Source organism: Amblyomma mixtum, chromosome 4 (genome assembly GCF_055824585.1).
Source record: "Amblyomma mixtum isolate Tamu chromosome 4, ASM5582458v1, whole genome shotgun sequence".
Taxonomy (NCBI): Eukaryota; Metazoa; Arthropoda; class Arachnida; order Ixodida; family Ixodidae; genus Amblyomma; species Amblyomma mixtum.
The window spans coordinates 145539885-145562425 of NC_143015.1; the positions used below are offsets into that span (position 1 = coordinate 145539885).

At 46.7% G+C, this 22541-nt stretch overlaps 1 long non-coding RNA gene across 2 annotated transcripts in view; it reads right to left on the reverse strand.

Annotated features, from left to right (window-relative positions):
* Positions 1–10276: 10276 nt before the first annotated feature.
* The window catches only part of LOC149348653 (uncharacterized), a 31951-nt gene continuing 19686 nt past the window's right edge, over positions 10277–22541 (reverse strand). The window contains exons 2-8 of one of the 2 annotated variants that reach the window (XR_016292790.1): positions 19188–19336; positions 17776–17853; positions 14976–15095; positions 13171–13219; positions 12664–12774; positions 11313–11475; positions 10277–10550 (exon numbers count right to left, since the gene is read on the reverse strand). This is a non-coding gene — a long non-coding RNA (uncharacterized LOC149348653). Of the gene's footprint in view, positions 10569–11312; positions 11476–12663; positions 12775–13170; positions 13220–14975; positions 15096–17775; positions 17854–19187; positions 19337–22541 lie in introns of both variants that reach the window. The other variant, XR_016292789.1, reaches the window with a different exon arrangement.

Below are 22541 nucleotides of genomic sequence, written 5' to 3' on the forward strand. Positions count from 1 at the left end.
ATCTGGTGACCGCAACTATGTCGGGAGTCCTCCACCTCCTTCGCTATTTTTTTTTTTATTCAATAAACCCCTAAAGGCCCTCAGTCGAGGGTATTACACAGGGGGGAGCAAAGACACACAACACAAAATAATATTGAGCAAGCGCCAATGTTCTATACATAAGAACAGAAAGCACATGTAGAAAACAAAAGAAATAAACAAAAACCTGTAGTATACATTGTAATTTACACAAAAAAAGAACAGATAGTGTTTTAGAGGCATAACAACCGCAGGAATTACAGAAATTAAAAAACTATTGCGTGAGGACATTACAACACCCTCCTGTATATTGTTTTCAGGAGCCTTGACAAGCTCCATTTCGTAATGCCGTGACGTGTATTGTCAGTACAATTGAATATTTAATGCTAACAAGTAAGCCGAGGAAAGGCAGCCGTTCTTGAAGTAAGGGCGCCCGCAAAGTGTACTACATCGAACGAATACGCTGTCCGTTAAAGGAATCGCTCGACACAATTCCATTCCATCTTTCGATCGTTCCTGTCCAACGCGCTGAAATCAGAAACATTTCATCAACGGTTCTACATTTCTCTTTAAAACGTTCTGAAAATAAAGGGGGAAAGACGGGCGTGAGAACTCAAGGAAGCGCCCATCCCTTAGAAACACCTTAGAATAGCCTGGTCCTCTGTGAGATTAACATCTGCCATTTATACCTTTGCAGTTAGTATTCACGTGAATAAGTGCTGCGACGCAACAATCACAAAGCGAGTATTTTTTCGTCTCTACCGTTGCACCTGTTGCTTCAGAGCCGATGACACGCTGATGTCGCGCATATCAGTTTTCTAAACACGAACACACGCAAAAAAGACGTTATGCTATGCAACATTATAATTATTATTTGAGGATTGTACCACATACTATTCGGTGGGAGATGCGGCGCGTATACGGACAAGGAGTTAGATTTCGGTTCTGTTTTCACGAAAACAATAAGATTTTAGAGGGTAAGCGAAGAATTTAAGCTTATAAACCAATTGCCTTCTGTGGTCTTGGATATCAGATCAAGCAGCTCACGGCAAGATTTCGAACGATAAAGATACGACCGTGAAGTGGGTTTCTGTTTCACGTTTTACCCGTTTTACCGCGAGACGGCGGAATATCATTAGGGCTGCAAACAACCCTGTGCGTGGCTGCATCGGCGGTGTTGGCGTGTTTTTCGCGGATTAAGTTTTCTTCAAAATCCAGCTTCATCGTCCGCTTACGGTAAGTCTACACGTTTATATTTTATTCATTTGGTCTCCTAAACCACTCTAAGCAGAGCTGTGTGTGCAGGACAGATTATGTGCGCAGTGACAAACGTCCTATCTTCGTTTCTAAGCGGAAGCCATCGGGTTCTCGACTAATATGAGAACATGGGGCACTCTTCTCGACTAATGCCGCTTATCTCTGTGCCGCTGTCTTTACTAACGCGCGGAAAGGCAGTTTGTGCGATGCCCTTGATGATAAGCCGCTCCTCGCGAGCTGTCTACCAGATTTTTCGTGTTTTGAGGTATATTTGCAGCCAGAAATGTTGTTTAGCCTGTGAATAACGTCGGAAATGAAACTATGCGTTAGCGCCGTGTGAGCTCAATTTACTTTGCACCTCCGAAAACGTACTTACATACAATCTCGTTCTGTGGTGGATTACATTTATTTTCTAATCTTTGTGTTATCGCCTGTCTGGACCATGGAGTGTTGTTCTTTTTGAGGTGTGCATTGCTTGCTACGTATGGACGCTCGCTCGATGCGCGTCGTGTACACCGACGTTTCAGCAAAGGTGTCTGGTAACGCTGTTGACTGGAGCGCGAGACGTTTGTCGAAGTTGTAGTCAAGCGGCGCTGGAGGAATGCTTATAGTGTGATGGGTAAATAAAATTCGGTGCCGGAGCGAATGGCCGGCGTGCTCAAACACCGCGAGGAACCCACGAGCTCCATCCCGTTACCCCTTCGTTGCACACGTACAGATTCGTCCATGTCTGTCATCATAGCCGTTGGCCGCCGCCGCTGGCCTGCGGGCACTTCATTTTGAAAGCTGGGTAAAGGTCGGCTCGACAAGAGGTGGCTTCCATTTCATTCCGAGTGGTTCGTTCATGAATCCCGCTCACGCGTGCACAGATTTCTCGAATACTATTTGCGCGAGAGGCAAAGTATGTGTTTCCGATTTCACACTGCTACGTTACGAAAGCGCCGATGTAACTCGCCGCTTATTTGTGCCTAAAATTAAATTAAGCTCTCGTGTTATTATAGCTGCGCCTGTTGAAGGCGTTAATTGTTTAATTGAAATACTTCCTACTTTGAGCGCGTCCAATGCTTTCGCTGATTTTTCTAGCAGCGTTGGGTTAGACTACCTCAATGCAAGAAACACATCTCTTTACTGCGCTGTTGTGGCTGCACTTGAAGGAAAAACTAAGTGAATTTCAGACGGTATTTTGTTGTGACAGTAATATGTTGTCTCAACCTCTAAACTGCTTTTGAAACGGTGCAGCTGCAGCCTCTGTGTGCTGTATGAGTTTTCTAAATAATGAGCGCGGCATGGAAGCGCTGCAACCCGCTTGTTTCTAAGAGCGCGCGCAATTGTATGAGTATGCTGTTCCGTCTTTGTGCTTCAAGTTTAGGCGCAAATCTGTGGTGAACTAGTTGCTTCTGCCTGCTGGGTTTGTATAGCTTGTGCCCGTTTGAGTATCTGCTTACGTACACCCGGCCAAATCTTTAACTGGCTCTGGTGTTGCATCGCTAAATGCACCTTGTAAAAAGATGCCTTCTGGCTACACTGCTGGCATATTCATGTTGTAATTTGACGCGTGAGATGGCATTTCATAGTTTATTTTTGTTAATATAGTGTTTGAGTGGAGTACATGCGTGTTTAGATCGAAGTTATCATAAATATTCGTCTGCCACTACGAAGAGCCGAAACAAGCGGAATACGCAGCAGTGGTTCTGGTGGCGCATTTGTACTTACTCTGGGTAAACGACTTGTCCGCCATGAAAGGAGTGGTAGTTTACCCAGAGGATGAGGCCATATGGACCAGATCCATTGCTGCGTATGCCGCTTGTTTCAGCTGTTCGTAGTGGCAAACGAATATTTCTGATAACGTTGATCTAAACACGCAAGTACTGCACTTAAACATTATATGAACAAAAAGGAACCACGAAATGACATCTCAGTCGTCAAATTACAGCATGAATATGCCAGCACTTTAGCCGAAAGGCGCCTTTTTCACAAGGTGCATTTAGCGATGCAACACCCGAGTCAGTTAAAAATTTAGCCGGGTGTACCATTCTTCACGCAGGGTATTTTGAAGCGCTTCTTCTATAGCGGTTATAAGAATAAATGCTGCAATATTCTCCGTTTTGGATCCCTGTGTAAGGTGCACTGAATCTGTATTATGTGGAGGTGACATTCTTAGCAGCTCCTTGCGAGTGAATGCAGATATGTGGCAGAATTGTTCGAAGTCTTCTGTTACAAATAATGTAAAAGGATTGCCATACAGAGATCAGTATTGGCTGTAACAGTATTGCAATGCAGAAATTAGTATCAGTACTGGATTCAGAGTAGAGTGCTCCAGGGATTATGGGTCTTTGTCACAATGTTTTATGAAGGCACTTATCTGTCGTGTATTTATTGAAATGATTAAGCCGGCGCGATAGCTCAGTGGCTATCATGTTTCGTCTGGCGACCTGAAAGATGCAGGTTCGATTCCGGCCTAGGCGGTCGCATTTTAATAGAGGCAAAATACTAAATGCCTGTGTACTCTGCACAGGTGGCCGAAATTATTCCGCAGCCTTTCACTTCAGCGTCTCGTAGCCTGTGTCGCCTTGGGTCTTTGAACCCCATAAAACCAAACCAAAAGATCAAGATTGCCTTTCTAGAATGGCATAGCCAGGATATGCCTTGCATTGTAAAGCACATGCTTAGAGATGGAATGGGAATTTTTTTTCAGTTCCTCTTATATTATTTTTTTCCTTTGTGCTGTACAGGTGAACATGCCCGGATGATTGACTGCAGACAACAGGCCGCAAGAATGCTTCTGAGGAAACTAGCCGGACTGTTAATTTCAACATTTATGTTACTGCGGTGCATTCTTATGGTGCATGTATTGCATATTCCCAGCCTGGATAGCTTGGAAATAAACTAAATTTTTAAGTATATTGATTGCGTCATTTGTGAACTCTGTCTGGTGACCTTTTTCAACGGTTGTAGACTGTCTGTCTATAGGCAGTCTTTAGATAATGGTCTACTAGTAGTTTCGTAGACAGGCCTATAGACTGTCTATAGGGAAAGGTCTGTAGCACTGCCAGGCCACACACCTATGGAATGTCTATAGACAGTCTATAACATATGTCTACTGGACCAGTAGACTTTTGTCTGTAGACTGTCTATAGACAGTAATTTACAGGAAGTCTATGGCCATAAGTATAAGTCATCTATAGTCCGTCTATAGACAAGTGTCTATAGACGGTCTATAGACAACTCTATAGGAAATGTATGACCATAAGTCTATAGATCGTCCATAGACTGTCTATAGACCTGTGTCTATAGACTTCCTATAGACCTATAGACTTTCAGTACACATTTGTCTATAGACTGTCTATAGACAAAAATCTACTAAAAGTGTATGGCCATAAATCTATAGACTGTCTATAGACCAGTCTAAAGGATTTGTCTATAGACAGCCTATAGACTTCATAGACTAAAGTCTGTACCCAGTCTATGGACTGTCTATAGAAATTTTTATAAGGGGGAAGTGATATGTGCCGACTGTCCTAGGCGAAGTGGAGGGGAAGCGCCCAATTGCCAACACCGCCTTGTGTTGCCTACTGCCGCCTGGTGTCCTTTGCGGTTATTCGTCCCTATTGAAGGGTAATTACATAGGCAGACGTACAGATCATTACCGCTCCAATAACTTGACAGGAACTGCTGGGCGTCAGCAACTCTGGTGGCCGGTGGTTATAATTTCTGCATGCTCGATTCGAAGTACAATATGTCATAAGCTACACTGATAATAAGTTTACACGTATGACAAATAAGGCTACGCTGCTGATAACTGTACACATATGACAAATCTCAGGGTTAGCTGCTAAGGCATGTGCGCTATGTGGGACACAAAATTGGTACGTTCTATAATGATCAATATGTAGGAACGCAATGAAGTATGGAGCGGACAACTGGTTGATTGATAAACTTTACTGGCAGAAATTGGGATTACGGGTAGTGGGCTAGGAGGACGTTGGTGAGGGTTGTAGTGGTTGGCACTTCTTGATCCAGGAGTCCATTGGCCTCAGCTGGGGCTCGGAACCTCCGTACCAGCTTGAGCTGACGCTGCGGTTCCAGGTAGGCTACGTCGTCTCACTGCTCAAGAAAACGGACACACAAGTGAGTATCAACACAAGCAATGAGCTTAAACATCTTACATGGTTGTACGGGAATACCAGAAACATTTTTCTTGTACGCAAAAAAGGGTACTGTGATGATGCGAAATTTGCAAAATGAAGTCCCCAATTTCCGCAATCATTTCCACGGGCACAAAATGACAGTGGGTCATTTTTGTGACGTTTTGCTGCCGACGAATGAGGCGAAACGCTAAATCTCCCCGCCAATCTCAGAACAAACGAAACCAAAACCGCTTTTCTGCCCACAACAATTGTAAAAATTTATCAACAGATGGTGGGATAGCACTGTTCCCTATGATGCTCAGTCAGTCTATCACGCTCACTGGCACTGAAGCGGATGATACGGAGCGAAAAGGTCCTTTTCATACGCAGCAGAACACAGAGCAGAACTCAGCCCTCGCTTGCCGTTATTAGTTTTTTTTAAAGACTTCGTATATTGTCAGCATACATTTCAAAGGCACCTTAACGGGAACTGACAATTTTAAACGCTGAAGGCAAAGAAAAAAGCTTTCGAAGATCAACGAAGCAGTAATCAAACTTACCCCGAGTTCGGTACAGACAAGGCGACCGTAGTGACGAGTCCCGCTTCGTAGAGGGCGCACATCCAGAACGCCGATGCTACTGCGAAAAGCATCCATGTAAACCAATGAATGTTTGTAGCTGTTCACGAAAACGCATCTATACTCTAGAAGAAGAAATATTTAGCAGAAATTACCTAGTTTGAAATTTCGCTACAACTCTTTTGTCATCTTATTAGTAGCAATCCAGTACCCAGATTGGGAACAGGCGCCGCCGCATGCGGGCACGGTAAAGGGTCGGTCACAAGTTCTCGGGACACATGGTCTGCTTTTGAGCCACATAGTCGAGCGTTTTCTACATCCCCGCAGGGAGCGCTGGTAGCCTTGATTTTGCTTGAACCACCGTTTTTGAGCCGACGCCTAGGCATGAAAAAAAATAAAATTGCGAGGACACTTTGGCAACTAAAGTGTTGTGAGGCGAAAGCTGAGGACACTATGCCGTGACGACTTCTGGTTCGCGAGTCAATTGAATTGTTTATTCGTGTATTTATTGGACGCTGTTCTTGACAGATGTCCTCCTTGGCGTCCAAACCACCCACAAAGTTTTGCCCGACGTGTTAATCACGAAATGTTTCAGCTATGCTACGTAATGCTGTCGTTTGTTAGCACCTACGACCGGAGCTTTTATGACCTACACACTTTGTGGCCACCTTCGCTACCACTATGATCCCGATGCGCATACACGGTCGTGACCCCCGCGCTGGGCACGTGACCGTGAGAGCTCGACGTGACAGTAACGGACGTTCATTGCCTACGTTGCGGAATTCTCTTTACAACAATATTGCTGACAAAATTCACTTCCCGGTACGTTGAGACAATAGCTGCATGCCAAGCATTCTTCAGTGGTAACGACAGTTGGCAAAGTGAGCGACCCGGCCGTCTGGACAGAGTCAACCCTTCCTTTTTCTCCTCACCTCTTTGTTTCGGACCATCGCCATTGCGCCGAGAAATGACCGCCTCCTCAGGGCAGCACCCACGTGACGACTGCACAGCCCACCCCGCCTGCACAAGTCATCTGCTTCTGCACCGATGGTCCCATCAGCCGAGAATGCGCCTGCTGCTGCTGTACAAAGGCAGACATGCAGATTTCATTCAGCGGCCACTGCAGCGTTACAGGTGACGACAAAAAGTCTAGGAACAGGAAAAGAAAAAAAGCTGCTTTTCTTCGCTGTCTAGAGGTGTCGCAACATATCGAGCGTTGTGGTGTGCTGGTCAGTGTGTAGTGCGAAGCATGTTGCACCCGGTGAGAGAATGTGCGAAATTTCGCAGGTGCTCGCCAGCTCTTCTGGACTATAGTACTGAAGGACTATATTTGATGCTTCGAGAGGGTTACTGAAGCTCCTCAAAACCAACAAATGCTACCAAGATTGAAACCAACGTTGAAACATTTTACAAGAAATGGTGCAGATAATGTTGCCAGAGAAAAACAAAAACAACAATCAAGTACACGGGCATCGTAAAATCTCATGAAATGAGAAGGTGATGCTCAATGCCAGGAAAATAGGAGCAGGCAAGGCATTCCATTCCATACAGTTCTGGGAAAGGAGCTATTTCTAATTGGGTCCTTTTCCTCGACCTGCGGGGTGGGTTTGGGGCGAGGGGTGATGCAAGGTCAATCCAGCTCTTGGTGGCTACCTCTTGCTGAGATCGGACACGCTGTAGCCAGGGCACAGATAGAAGTTATTTCCTTCTTGCGTGGATTCGGATCATTGGACGCAGGCAGCTGACGGGAACGTTCTCATCCGCGTCATCATTGTGTCTCCGGTAGTCACAGTGAGAATTCACTACAGCACACTGCGTGAGGAACACTGAAGTGGTTTTGTGCTCACCTTAGATGCCTCCGCCTTTAGACTGGCGCAGGTTTTCTCCTGGCAATCATTTGCGCTGGCGCGAAGTGGTCCCTGCTGCCGGCAACTGATGCAGTGCCTCCTGCTGGTACCTCCTGCCGGTGCCGGAGAGGAGGCGATCCAGACCAGCGTTGGCTTCCAAGAAGGGCACAGACACCGGGCTGGAGAAGAAAAGCAGCGACGTTAAGAAGTATGTTGCGGAGGAAGACATGTAACGATAGAACAGGCGCTCTAGGCGGAAGGCCTAACGTGGAGAGACGAAATCAGAACGGCATGTATAGGCTGCCGATAGCAGCGAGGGATGGCAGCGCATGTTAGGCGCACAAATGAGAATGGAATCATTCCACGCCAACTGACTCAGACTGTGCGCTCGATCATCAGCGATTTGTTTAACGGAAATCATGCTTTATCACATTTCTGTCAAAACGGAAAGGAAGTATTGAGAGGCGGTCAGCAGAGCAATGTCAGGAACCGCTTCTTCCATTGAACTGCTTTCGACAAGTAATCACTTTGAATAGTATCCACTATGACAGTGTCAACTGGCTGGTTGGTTGGTTTATGGGGTTTAACGTCCCAAAGCGACTAAGGCTATGAGAGACGCCGTAGTGGAGGGCACAGTACACGGGCCTCTAGAATTTCTCCTCCAAAGAAATTCAACCGCCGCGGCCGGGATGCAGTTCAATGGGAGAGAGGCAGAAAATGAGGTGCTGTGATAAGTTTACAAAACGCATTGTCGGATGGCGGGTACAAACCTAAAGCTCAGTGAAGCCTAAGCCGCACGTGCTACCATGCCATCGCACAGTATGCCATATTTGAACAGTACGCCGTAATTGAAATCTGAAGGGCTATTACGGGTAATTGGGAAGTTTTTATTACTTTTACGCACTGATTTTGGAGGCTGCCTGCCATAATGGAACTGGTGGAGGCAACGGCATAGGGCATGCCAATTGGGTCTTCAGCACTTCCTATAGGAGGCATAAGGAGCCCGCAAAAGCATGCGACGAGAACAACGTTAGTAACCGCGTGAGAAGAAACACAAACGAGTGCCATCTCGACGAACCTTCTCTTGTCATCTTCTGAGTGAATCGCAGAAACGTTGGATAAACTGACCACCGATTTTTGATGGTCAAGCTAAAATTTTGGTGGTTGCCTGGGTCAAACTTCGAAAATGATCCGGGCCGAATTCGGAGATCGCCATCGTGTCGGACACGCTCAACTATGGCTCAAGTAAATAAAACTTGTTTGGGCCAGTTGGTTCATCTTTGGACGAGTGCGTACTTGCGTGAAGAAGACGGGGCACAACAAAGGAGCACACAGGGCGTGTACACACGCTCCGGACATGTCCTGTGTGCTCCTTTGTTCTGTCCCGTCTTCTTCGCGCAAGTACGCACCTGTTCAATTATGGCTGGACATCGAGTTTGGTTATAATCGGGCAACGACAAACTTCGGGGGGTGGATTCTAATTTGGGCTGGGGAATCAGTTCGAAAGCACCGATCTGTGCTACGGAGATGACGAGGAACGGGCAGTGCCGCCGGACGGAGCAGATGGAAGTTGAAGACGACGACTCTCCGCAATGAATAGCGCTGTAGTGTGGTGCAGTTTAAGACTAAACGTGTTCGGCTGTGGCGATAGCGTACAGGTCTCGAGCAGCGTCCTGTAAAGCTTATCTGTTTGCGCCGCCGTGGATTCGGCTCCCATTTGTGGATAGTCTGCCTATTTTTGCTACTACCTAAGCGCATTTTGTCTTTGCCTAGGCTGAAGGTGAATTTATGATAGCGGACAGGTTACACGGTGTTGAGGGTGTTTGGTGCACCGAGTAGAGCTATCGATCTGAAATAAACATTGAACTCAATTAATCAATTCCTGACACATGGTGCACACGTTGAGGCAGTCGCACGGAACAAGCCGCTAAATGCACACTTTAGTGTCGATTTCATACACCGCACATAAATACATAGAGTGCCAATCTTTAAACTTCTGTAAAGGTTATGCTGCCTAAGGGTAACGGAGTGGATTCCAAGAGGAGGAATGCGGAGTAGGGGTCCGCAGAAAGTTAGGCGGGCGGATGAGATTAAGCAGTTTGCGGGCATACGGTGGGTGCAGCTGCCAAAGGACAGGGTTAATTGGAGAGACATGGGAGAGGCCTTTGCTCTGCAGTGGGCGTAGTTAGGATGATGCTGCTGCTGCTGCTGCTGCTGATGATGATGATGAAAGATTAGGCTGATGGGAAAGGCAGCTGAAGGGGGCTTAAAGCAAAATGAATGTATTGAAACGCGGCTAAGGCTGCAGAGAGACGTGCCTGAGGAGGATGCACTCATGAATGACTCGCGAAGACAATACAAAAGACTTCTATGTCACCCAGGCGTATTGCGGAGCTTGTGCGATACGTTTTAAAACAACGAGTTTTTCCCTGTTGCTGCTCCTGGCCTATATAACAATATATGTAATATTAAGAGATCATATATTCTCCGCTTATTATCCTCGAAGCGTACTGGAACTCTTGCCGTGTGTTGTGTCACGGAAGCCTCATTGACTCTCAGAGCGCCATACATACCGGACCGCCGACGTGCTTCTGGAAGCGTTGTCGCTGCGCCTCCACCCGTCGATTGGGCTTCGACGAGGGGTGTGGTCCCCACCAGAGAACACAGCTGGCATTGTACTCGAGAGATCCACGGCAGTACACTTCTCGGGGCCGACTGGCAGCCTGTGGTAAGTGATCGCCCTTTGAAGAACCGAAGTGAAAAAATTATAGTCGGTAAGTTTTTGATAACACAAAGTTCGCCAGTAATTAAACTGTTGGTTTGGCCTTCATGCTGACGGAACGCGGCAGCGTCAGTCAATTTGAGTGCAAAAAATGAACCAGCAAACGAATACTACATCACCACCACCCTCATCATCAGCCTAACTACGCCCATTGCAGGACAAAGGCCTCGCCCGTATATCTTCATTAATATTCACGACGAGCGGTGATCTTGCCTTCACATTACAAGCCTTACCCAAGCCCATTTCTTCCCCTCGATTTCGACTGGTATGTCATTAACCCGTGTTTGTTTTCTCACCCACTCAGCCCTTTCCAGTCTCTTAACGTTACACCTGTATTTTTTGCATATCTTGCTGCACTGTCATTAACTTGTGTGTGTGAATACTACACATCAGAGAATGGATACTGCACTGCTTATGTACCAATGTAGAAGGAGAGCCTAAAGGGAAGTGAGGAAAGCAGTTGCAGTGGATATGTGGGCGTTGTTGGAGGAAGCCTCCCTCACCGAATACTTTAACGCATCTTCATGCACACTCATATGAGGAAGGGAGATACTACTTTGTTTGAGCGTGTGCAATAATGCGCGCAAAGAAGAATGAAGTTTACGCTGGCGATTTTATCTGCAAAAATCATGGCTCCTGTTGCCAAACCAGAGGGCATTAGCTGAACTGGCGCCATCTCGCGACGCGTGGAGGAATTCCTCACCTTCTGCCACGAAGGGTGTGCGCGTGCACTTCGGCTGCTGCACACCGCAGCTGTCTTGGCGCTGTCCTTGGAGGCGCCGCTGGAAGTCGCAACCGCTGACGTGACGATGTCATCGCGAAAACTAGGAAGCCCAAAAAGTTGGCTTCCGAGAAAGACACCCAGTCTGGAGGAGGATAGAAAAGAAGCAAAGATTTCAACAAGCAACGCTGACTCAGCCGTTTCGGCCGTATTGCACAATAAGCGAGACTGGCAACATCGTGGGTTTTTCACTGATAGGAGTGCTTAGCGGAATTGCCTAAGGCGAGGTAGACTTTGAAATACCTGAGTAGTTTCTCATTAGCGTCCACACGACAGCAGCTTTTAGAGCTGCATAGGAAACATAACAAGCAACTAATCTTCTATTAGGCTATAATAAAGTTTTGGATCCCGAAGCAGCATGCAGCCTATGAGCGTAGCCAATGAGCGAAACCTCAGTGGAGGGCTGTGAATTGCTCGAGACCACCTGGCACTCTTGCCCTGCAGTGACGTGGTACCAAAACAAAAAGATTTTGTGTTTAGCCCTTATGTAGCCGCTATCGAAAGGTGGTCCCTGCGAGAGGGATTTCAAGCCGGGACTTTGCGATCATCAGCGGAACGCTATAGACACCCAGCCTTGCTGCTTGGATCCATTCGTGCCTTTTGCTTGTAGCGTCCGTGCGCCACTCGTGCAGAGGTTGTTTAGTACCGGAAATACGAAAAAAAAAACTGAGCGAGGCGGGTACGCATTTAAGCATTGGTGTTGTCCTGGCAGGGATTACGCTGCACCCACGGTTTCTCTCGTGGTTGATTGTCGCTGTAAACCAGAGAAAAACAAGCTTCCTGTTGCTCAACAAGAGGCAAACTGACCACGTGATCTTTCGCTTTCACTAACCGAAATCGAAAATGAAGAACCCCATGCCTTAGGGTTACGACAGAACAGGAGAAGCTCCTCGCCATGTGCACACGTCTCGCATGCGTACGATTAGGCGGACTAAGCGTCAACATTGGGAGCGGAAATCTCGAAACACGGGTGCGTTACGAGCAGTACAACATGCGCAAGAGTTAATCTGTGACTGCCTTTATGTTTCGGATGAAATACGCGCATTTATTACATAAAAGGAAGCCTATGAATCGAGCACTTACCGCGCGCATTTCAACAATCGTGAATGCCCATCTTTCGCCAGCCTGCCCAACAAGTTTCATAGAAGTCGATGCCCATCCTGTACGAGTTCAGGCCAGTACACTGTGCCTTAAATTCCAGCCGTTGGAGTACGAACGATGGACCAATGGGCGCGTCCACTGCGTGGGCAAAGCAGCTGGCAGACTTCCTCACCTTCAGGATATCGTCGGACATTGGTGCATTGCGCCCTCGTGACGTCATCTGTCCAATCACTGGAGGCGCGCCTTGCTCAAACATTGGTGGTACACTCGCCACGGACTAGGGCTGTGCATCCAGAGGGAGTCCGTTAGTGTCGCAGTGACAGATCCAGTGTGCAGCATTTTAATGAACAATATCATCAATACGGGTCTTTGCTGCTACATCAACGTTACTGGCTACAACTGCAATCGAATTTAAAATCTGGTGTTTAACGTCCCGAAGCGACACAAAAGGCTAGGAATGCCGTAATCGAGAGTTTATGATGGATTAAGACTACGTGGGACTATTTTACGTGCGCTCACATTGCAGGAAACACACGCGCCTCTAGCGCAAAATGATTGATAATTATTCCGAACCGGCATTCGTATGTACTATACTGGAGGTTCTATAATACGGCATCACAAAGGAGGTATATGCACCAAGGAAATAGAAATGCAAGGTCCAGGAAGGTCATCAACGTACCAGCTATGGTGGTCACTCCGTGAGGCTGATGTAAAACAGGAGCAGTCCTCTGCAGAAGACAAGATATGCTCTAAAAAGCTGTGTTAGCTCGCCTGCATTAAACACACCCAGTAGTGAGCACTGCCTAAGCTGTTTGCCCTTGACCCGTTCTGAAAAGTAGCCATACAGAGGCCAAGAGTAGCCAAAAGTAGCCCATCGTTCTGTTTCGACGCCAGATTAATCACAACTCGGCATACGATGCCATGGAGAATAATGGTTTATGTTCATTTTCTGTAGGAGGTCCCTGAAAGTCTCAATCGGTGACGAAACTTTGCCGGCCAGCCGCAATCTAAAGTCAGCAATCTGAAGTCCTGTCTCGGAACTGGCACAGATTTCTTCTGGTTCATATTGTTCCGATGTTCGGCTTATGTGAACCCAATCTGCGTAAAAAGGCTCTCCAACGGAAATTTGAAACTGGAGGTAAGGTAAAAGGAGCTTATGGGGCAAGGGAAAGGAAATGGGTCCCCTCATCAATGGCATGGTGCCTTTTTCAAATAGTTGATCCTGACCAAGAAAAATGAAAGAGTTGTATGCTTATTAAAACTTTCACGGTATTTGAAGGGGTAAAACGGGGTCATACTCAGAGAAGCGAAGGATGAAGTATGTGATATTGATAAAATTTTGGATGTGCGTGCGAAGATGAGCTAAATAAAAAGGTTTATAGTCTTATATACAAATAAGTACAGGTTAAAAGGATATGAACTGAAATCAGGCCCCTGCAGTGCTCGAAAAAGGTGGGCATTGAGATCACAGTGAGTACCGCAGACTCTACAGGTGGCCAAACAAGTGTTCGTAACAATGGGGTAATTCAGTTTTAAGGGAGATACTACTCTAACATCCGGCTGCCATTCAGCTAGAAACGAAGGCGTCGCTTATATATCTGCAAGTGTGAGGACAGTGCACCGTTAGAGGAGACAGCAGGTGTCTTCTGCGATGAGAATGATTTGGCTTCGAGTAAAGATGAGACGAACGCCGGCAATTAGGTGCATTAAGCATTGGCCGGGGTCTTCGTTTACTGTTTAATTCCGCCAAAATCAGGGCGAGGGTGCACACACACGTGCCACGCAGAGACTACTAAAAAGTGAATTTTTCAAAATCGACTATGCTGTCAGTAACACGCTGAAATTAACGCAGACAAATACGACTGAAGATAAGTGTCGCAGGTGCGCGTTAACGCTGAACTCGAATATCACAGAAACTCATTGTCGTGCGGGGGTCAGCTCGTAAACTCACAATTTTTTTGCTCTGATTCGGGCAGCTCGTCGGCCTGCGCCGTAGCGTCGGTAGAAGGGACTGGAAGTTAGTAGATTCAAATAAAAGTGTTTTGCAAGCGGAACTATCAGAATGAACATCGTTAAAACTGCGCGCGCTTTCTTGCTTCCGGAAACTGCAAGCACCCTCGTCTCTGGTGGCGTCCGGTGAACAGGAAGCTCCCGTCGCTTTAAATAAAAGAGAGCGGTTTATTTAAGCTCTCGGAAGTATATAATCCGAAACTATGTCTGCAGCAGGACAAATGGTTATCCTCTTTTCCTCCTATTTAAATTTACCGTGTTGCGTGCGAACAGCCAACGCCCTTTATTTTGAAACTTTATTTCAAACAAGAAAACTCTGTGTAGAGTAAAGAAAACAGAACCAAAGCCTATTAGTTTACGCGAATACTCCTTAGAATTAAATGGCGTACTTTGGGGTAAGCGAAAACTGCCGATTTCTTCGGCTGAGAAGGAAACGAGTCTAGAAACGAACAAAATTTTCGGAGTCCTCCTCACATGCAGTCCTCATCGTCACTGCTGTCATCAAGTCCACGGCGGCGAAGAAGCAGCGACACCTACGTGGCGACAGCAATTGGCCCTTGCTCACGGCAGCCTCGGCACCACGGCCGCTTGCTGCTGTTTGAAGAAGCGGTTTCAAGATAGAAGCAGAACATTACTACACGTCCCGTCTGTGCACGAGAAGCATCCCTGGTTTAAACACAGGCCCTGCCGCGATGGCTCAGTGGTTATTACGGCGAAAGCCATTAATGGGTCATACTGTCGTTCGCTAACAAAGCGTGTCACACGTGTTTAACTCAGGAACTAAAGAAACATACACACAAACCAATGACTGCTTCCGATAGAGGAGAAAACAATAAACCTAGAAGCCAAGCTTGGTGGCTGTAAATAAATTCGTTAATTATAGGCAAAAATGCCGAAATTGCGTCGAAATAGCGCCGACGTCGATATTACCGCGGGAACGGTGCAACTTCACATACGCCGGAAGTCGTCACGGCATAGTGAAAATTATCACAGAATGATGGCAAAAACGTCGAATTTCTGTCAAAGTAGATGAAAAAGCTGTAATTAAGCGTAATTAACACTTAAGATTCACGAAAGGTGTATAATTTGGGTATCGATATAGTCACGGGAACGGTGTGACATCACATCCAACGAAAGTCGTCACGGCATAGTGTCCTCGGCTTTCGCTTCTCAACACTTTAGTTGCCAAAGTGTCCTCACATTACAATTTTTTGCGCTCGTCTGCTGGCACGAAAGACGCGGGTTCGATCCCGGCCACGGCGGACGAATTTCAATAGAGGGGAAATTCTAGAGGCTCGTGTACGGCGCGATGTCAGTGCATGTTAAAGTGCCCCGGTGTGGCCGAAATTTCCGGAGCCCTTCACTACGGTGTCCCTTATAGCCTGAGTCGCTTTGGGACATTAAACCCGTTTAAGTGAAACCTGGTTTGAACAAGAAAAAAGTTTTCACAAGAAACTGTTTCCTTGCAGCCTAGAAGCGCAGCTTGGAAATGGGAGTTGCGGTGCGCGAGTCGCCAAGAAGGGAAAAATGTAGATGATGACATCCTTCTGTTCCTTAGTTGCATGTTTAGACATCAAGGAAAAAAAGGTTTTCATTGTTTCATTGCTTTGAGAACTTAGTTTAAGGCAGGTGTGGAAACAGGCAACCAGGAAACATTGAGTTAAGCCCATTAATTGCCAATTAAGTTTAGTTTTGGGGGATTGAACGTCCAAAATTATCTCAGGCTTTGAGGGACGTCTTAGTGTAGGTCTCCGGAAATTTCGACCACCTGAGGTTCTTTAACGTGCACTGACTTCGCACTGCCATCGCAAAATTTCGCGTCCATCGAAATTCGACCACCTGTGGCCGGGATCGAACCTGCGTCTTTCGGGTCAGCAGCCGAGCACCATAACCACTGAGCCACCGCGGGGGGAGGGTCGCACTAATTGTCATATACCTGCAAATGCTAATGTGGACATTAGGAGCCGGGGACCACGCATACAAGAGAGCGAAGGGCCCATGTTCGAACGAGGCGGAAGCAAAACTTCGCAGAGTAGGAAGACAATGGATTCTTGTGGGGAACACGACCGAAAAACGGTTTTTTGCCTGCATAGAAACTCGCGGGGCTAGTTTATATCACTGCTGCAACCATTTCTGCCACACTGGCAATTATTGTATTAGTGCCAGCTACGTGCAGTTTGATTTCTTGCCCGCGTGTGCGGCGAACACTTACGCAGTCTTGTTGCCACTAATTCTGACGTGGCTTGTGGCTTTATAAGAATGCGTAAAATATTTCTAAATAACTGTACTAATGCATTTTTGTATTAAGCACCTGTCAGTTAACTTAGACAATAGGCGTAAATGAAGCAGATTTATTCGATTTTTTTTATTTTACACACGGCACAACATGAGTAACCAGATCTGCATTATTGAGCTCCGGGTCAAACAAGACTTGTACAGAGGTCGAGCAAGCGCTTCGAATAATCTCAAACGTGGTCACGTTTAAGACGTGGGTTTGAAAGCGGGTGTTCTCGAGGATAATTTAGGGAAAATCCTGGCACATCCTTTACCATGTGCTATACATTTTTTTTTGCACTGGGCCTGTTCGTTGTAGTTAGGAATAGCTGTCTTCGTGAACTTATCAATAGCGCTACCTGAACGTTATGAGCACCGAATGCCTTTTTTTCTAGGTTATGGAGGAACAAGACGCAATACAATTATTTTGAAATATTTTGTGTGGGTGCTTGACTGTATAGTGCGCGCATATTGTTGCCATCAAGTGATCGCCATTCGGAACATCTTCAAATGTTCACCTCGAGGTCATCGTTTGTTACTATTAATGCTGGGTTCTTTAAATATCAGAGTAGTCTAGAGCTCTTGGTGCCGTGAAAATTTCTCTACTTCGCTCTGTGCCAAGCTGCTTTTATTGGCTAGAAGCCTGATATCTAGAAGTACTAATTCCTACTACTAACTCCTGCCCAGCCGCTCAGCTGAGATAGTGCTAGGTAGGTATGAAAGCCTTTCTGAAATTTGAAGGGGTGTTGTTTAATCAAGGACAATCTCCTAAAATGCTTATCATACTTGGCCACCTAGCGGAGGTCGACGAATCTAGGGTATAACCATCATTCCACTGTCCAGAATTAAAGGCACCAAAGCAACCCATGCAGTGCAGCCCATTTGGATTTCATGGTGAGATTACTCGGCTGGAATTCAAACTCCTCCCCTTTTTATCTCCCTTGTTGCTTTTAGGGCACCTAAAGTTAGTCTCCCAGCATATCGACGTCCACACACTTACCCCCTTTGTATCTGGCGTAGCTTATTGGGCAGACAAGGCGACTTGAAAATGCCTGCACATCCAAAACGCCGATGCGGCCTGCGAACAGGAACACGCATGCACACCGCTGTTTACGACCATGCGTCTGTATTTGAAACAAAGAGTTATTTAGGGCAACTTGTTCCCAACAACGCATCCATACCTGTTTTTTTTTTGTAGCAAGCCAGTAACCAGATTTTCGAACAGACAATTTCAAACATATGCATGTGTGCACTCGAACTGAAATCGTGATACCAGGCATGCTGGAATAGATATATAGGGCCTAACTGCGAGTGTAGCATTAAGTGGTAAAGAATTTATACTGAAACACTGAACTGCGGATGCAAAGAAACGGCACTCCTTCGCCAAGGTCGCGTTAAATAAACTTATGACACCGGATCTCACGTACACAAAGGTACGCACTTCAGGCGCATACTACCTTCCGCCTTTATTATTTCCCCAAGAGGAGATGTGTTATTCCCTTCTACGTTTCCGCATCTTTCGTGCTAAAAAAGTGTTACTCAGAAAATACTTGACTACCTACCTAATCCGCTTTGAGCATCAACTACAAGGTTTTAAAGACACATAACTTTCGCTGTTTATGTGCAGCATTTTCACAGTGATGTCGTCGACCTTCAATGGCTTATCATATTTGGCACTCTAAAGTTCGCGAGTGAATATAATTGTTTATTCCGGTTTTTATTGGACGCCTTTCATGATATTTCTACCCTGAGAGCAAATCATTTTCTCCGGAAATTAGGAACGCACCTCTTTTTCTGGAGCAGGTGCTATGCGTTACCCTCGTGTATGTCCTTCCTTTGACAAATAACGTCACTTGAAATGCCTCGAACCACATGTCAATTGAGAAATTTCAACTTGGTACATCCAAGATGTCGTCGACCTTCAATGGCTTGTCATATTTTGCACTCTAAACTTCGCGAGTCAATATAATTGTTTATTTCTGTTTTTATTGGACGCCTTTCATGACAGATGTCCTCCTTGGCGTCCAAACCACCCACAAAGCTTTGTCCGACGTGTAAATCATGAAGTGTTTACGCTATGCTACGTAATGCTGTCGTTTGTTAGCACCTACGGCCGGAAGTAAAAGTTTATGACCTACAAATTTTGTGGCCACCATCGCTACTACTATGATCCCAACGCGCATGCACTGTCGTGCCCTCCGCGCTGGTCACGTGACCGTGAGAGCTCGATGTGACAGGAACGGATGTTCATTGCCTACGTTGCGGAATTTTCTTTAGACAATATTGCTGACAAAATTTGTTTCTCGGTATGTTAGGACAATAGCTGCAGGCCAAGCATTCGCCAATGAAGACGACAGTGTGCCAAGGGACCCGACAGTCTGCATAGGGACAACCCTTTCTTTTTCTCCTCACCTCTTTGTCCTTGTTTCGCACCATCGCCATTGCTCCGAGATCTCTTCTTCCGGCTGCACCCACGTGACGACTACACAGCCCACCCCGTCTGCACAAGTCGTCTGCTTCTGCACTGCTGGTCCAATCAGCAGAGACACCACCTGCTGCTGCTGTACAAAGGCAGGCATGCAAATTTCATTCAGCGGCCACTGCAGCTTTAGAGGTGACGATAAAAATTCTAGGAACAGAAAAAAAAACTGCATTTTTTCGCTGCCTAGGAGTCGCCACATATCGAGCGTTGCGGTGTGCTGGTCAGAGTGTAGTGCAGTGCTTTTTGCACCCGGTGAAAGCATGTGCGAAATTTTTTCTCAGGTGCGCACCAGCTATGAACTATACTAGTGTAGGACTGCATTTGTTGTTGCTAGAGGGTGACAAAAGCTCCTCAAAAGCAACAAATGCTACGCTTGCAACAGATACGCTGCTCTCACACGCTCCCGACCTAATCGCTCAATACAGTGCGTCCTTAAAGAAGAGATGGAGTATACCCAGTTCCCATTCAGGTATGGGAGAACCAAAACCAACTACCAGCTGGAGTTTCCTGCGTAAACAATGGCACATCAAAAGGTTACTGTGTCTGGATATGTGTTCACCAGCACACCTTATGAAACGCCACCATTTTTCTGCAAGAAGCGGTCGTGACGGTCTCTATGCTCAGTCACCCGGAGCTCCCCGCTATACAGCGTCTTTCGTAGCTCGAGCTACTTTGGGATGTTAAACCCACCCCATAAACCACAAACGACCCCCAATCCTGTGTAAAACCACGGCTCTATCGTACTCCACCTTCGTCCTGCTCTCCCTACGTAAGGCTTCTTCCCGACAGAAGCGTCATCCCTTCCTGCCGACATGCACTTTTCAGCCGCGACATTCACCGGGGTCAACTCTGCCAAGTACACACAAACAGCTCTAAACAACAGGACCAGAAAGAGGAGCAGACAAACACGGTCTCCTCGTAATGGTCTTGTTGTTTAGCGCTGTTTGCATGTACTTGTCACCATGGAACACAAACTCGCCCAATCTGCTGTTCTGCCAACTCTACCTCTGGTTTTTTTCCTTGGGTCCTCTCTCCGTAGTTGATCATGTAACCTTGAGATAGTAACAAGAGCTTCATTCATTCACAGTGTTGAATTTCCGTGTCTGCTCCCGTTGACCCTTCGTCATCAGATCGCGATCTGGAGATGGTAATCTATTTCAACTTTTTGAATACTATGTACAGGGACGCTGCCATGTACCATGTACCGGGATACCGTGTACAGGGGCCATAGGGTAGCTTTTCAACCATGCGAGCGGCATGCAGCAAACCGCCGAAGGCGATCATCTCTGGAGGGCGAGGCGGAACCTCATTCAGAGCCCAGAGGACTTTGCACTCTACTGCTTCTCATTTGATATTCACTGCGTGGCTGTTTTATTCTTGGCCAGGTGGGGCTATTACGTTGCAAGCATCGGTCACTTGACCATACGGGGTCAAGTCATAGCGAGCAGCACGCAGCTCTCCCAATGTGGTCCACACTATCCGATCATGTGTCTACCAGACACTTCTGGTTGGTTCAACTACGAGCGTCTAAGCTAGCCGGACTGCTGAGAACAGGTCAGAACAGGAGAAAAAAGATTCGCGGGGGCAACGGACTCCAGGATGAGGTAACAGCGTTCTAAAGTTTCTGCCGTAATTATGCATCACCAGGCATCATCGTAAATGTTACCCACATTTCGTTCTTTTTATTTCAAATATACTGAGAAAATGTATGGCCCTAACAGGCAGGGCACATTAAAACATTTTACAAGAAATGGCGACCATATGCAGATAATGTTGCCAGAGCGAAACAAAAACAACAATCAAGTACACGGGCATCGTAAAAACTCATGAAATGAAAGGGTGATGCTCAATGTCAGGAAAATATGAGGAGGCAAGGCATTCAATTCGATACAGCTCCGGGAAAGAAGCTATTTCTAAATGGGTCCTATTCCTCGACCTCTGGGGGTGGGTTTGAGGCGAGGGGAGATGCAAGGCCAATCCAGCTCTTGGTGGCTACCTCTTCCTGAGACCGGAAACTTTCTTCAGGGGGCAGAGAGAAGCTATGTACTTCTTGCGTGGATTCGGGTCATTCGACGCAGGCAGCGCACAGGAACGTTCTCATCGGCATCATCATTGTGTCTCCGGTAGTCACAATGAGAATTCTCTACAGCACACAGCGTGAGGAACACGAGGCGGTTTGGTCCTCACCTTAGATGCCTCCGCCTTTTGACAGGCGCAGGTTTCTTCCTGGCTTACGCGAAGCGGTCCCCGCAGCCTGCAACTGATGCACTGCCTCCAGTCCGTGCCGGAGAGGAGGCGATCCAGCCCAGCTTTGGCTTCCAAGGAGGACACAGAGCCCCGGCTGGAGAAGAAAAGGAGCAACGTTAAGAAGTATGTTTTGGAGGAAGACATGTAGCGGTAGAACAGGCGTTCTAAATGGGAGGCCTAACGTGGAGGGAGGAAATAAGAACGGCATATATAAGCTACCGAAAGCAGCGAGGGAAGGCAGCGCATTTTAGGCGCACAAATCAGAATGGGATCATTCCATGCCAACTGACTCAGACTGTGTGCTCGATCATCATCGATTTGTTTAACATCATCAACGATTTGTTTAACGGAAATGATGGTTCATCACTAGAGCCCGGAACTTCAGGCATTTGCCTAAGCATGCCTATAAATGCCTTAACGGGGGATTTTTGCACTTGCCTGCCTTTTTGTCAGTTTTTAGGAAATACTGCCTATTTAACCACAATTGTTGCCTATAAATACCTAAATCCGGCATTTTGGTCCTCGGTGCCGTTTTTCAATTTTGAGACATCTAAGTATGGTGAAATGCGCGCGCCGATTCGCGTACAATAGACGCGGTTCTCGCCAAACGTTTTTCTCGAAGTGTAACTGGCGCAACCAAAGAGGTTATATAAGCTCCTACTGCCAGAGGCTTTCGGCGGTAGTGCGACAGCAAAGGAATTGTCATTTGCCATAGAGTTGTGTCAAGCATTTTTGGCGGCAGATATCCTATTGTGGAAACTTACCAACAGTGATCTTCGGAGCTTTCTGCGAAAGTACACCAAGCAGCATGTTCCAGATGAATCAACGCTTCGTAAGAGATGCGTAAAAGAGTGCTACGAGGATACTGTCTCCAAAATCGGAGATGAGATTGGGGACAACTACATTTGGGTGTCAGTCGACGAAACCACGGAGGCTAGCGGACGGTATGTGGCGAACTCCATCATCGGAACATTGACCCAGCCCAGAGAAAGCGGGAGGAGATGTTCTCAACGCAGATGTTCTTCAAAAGCTGAGCC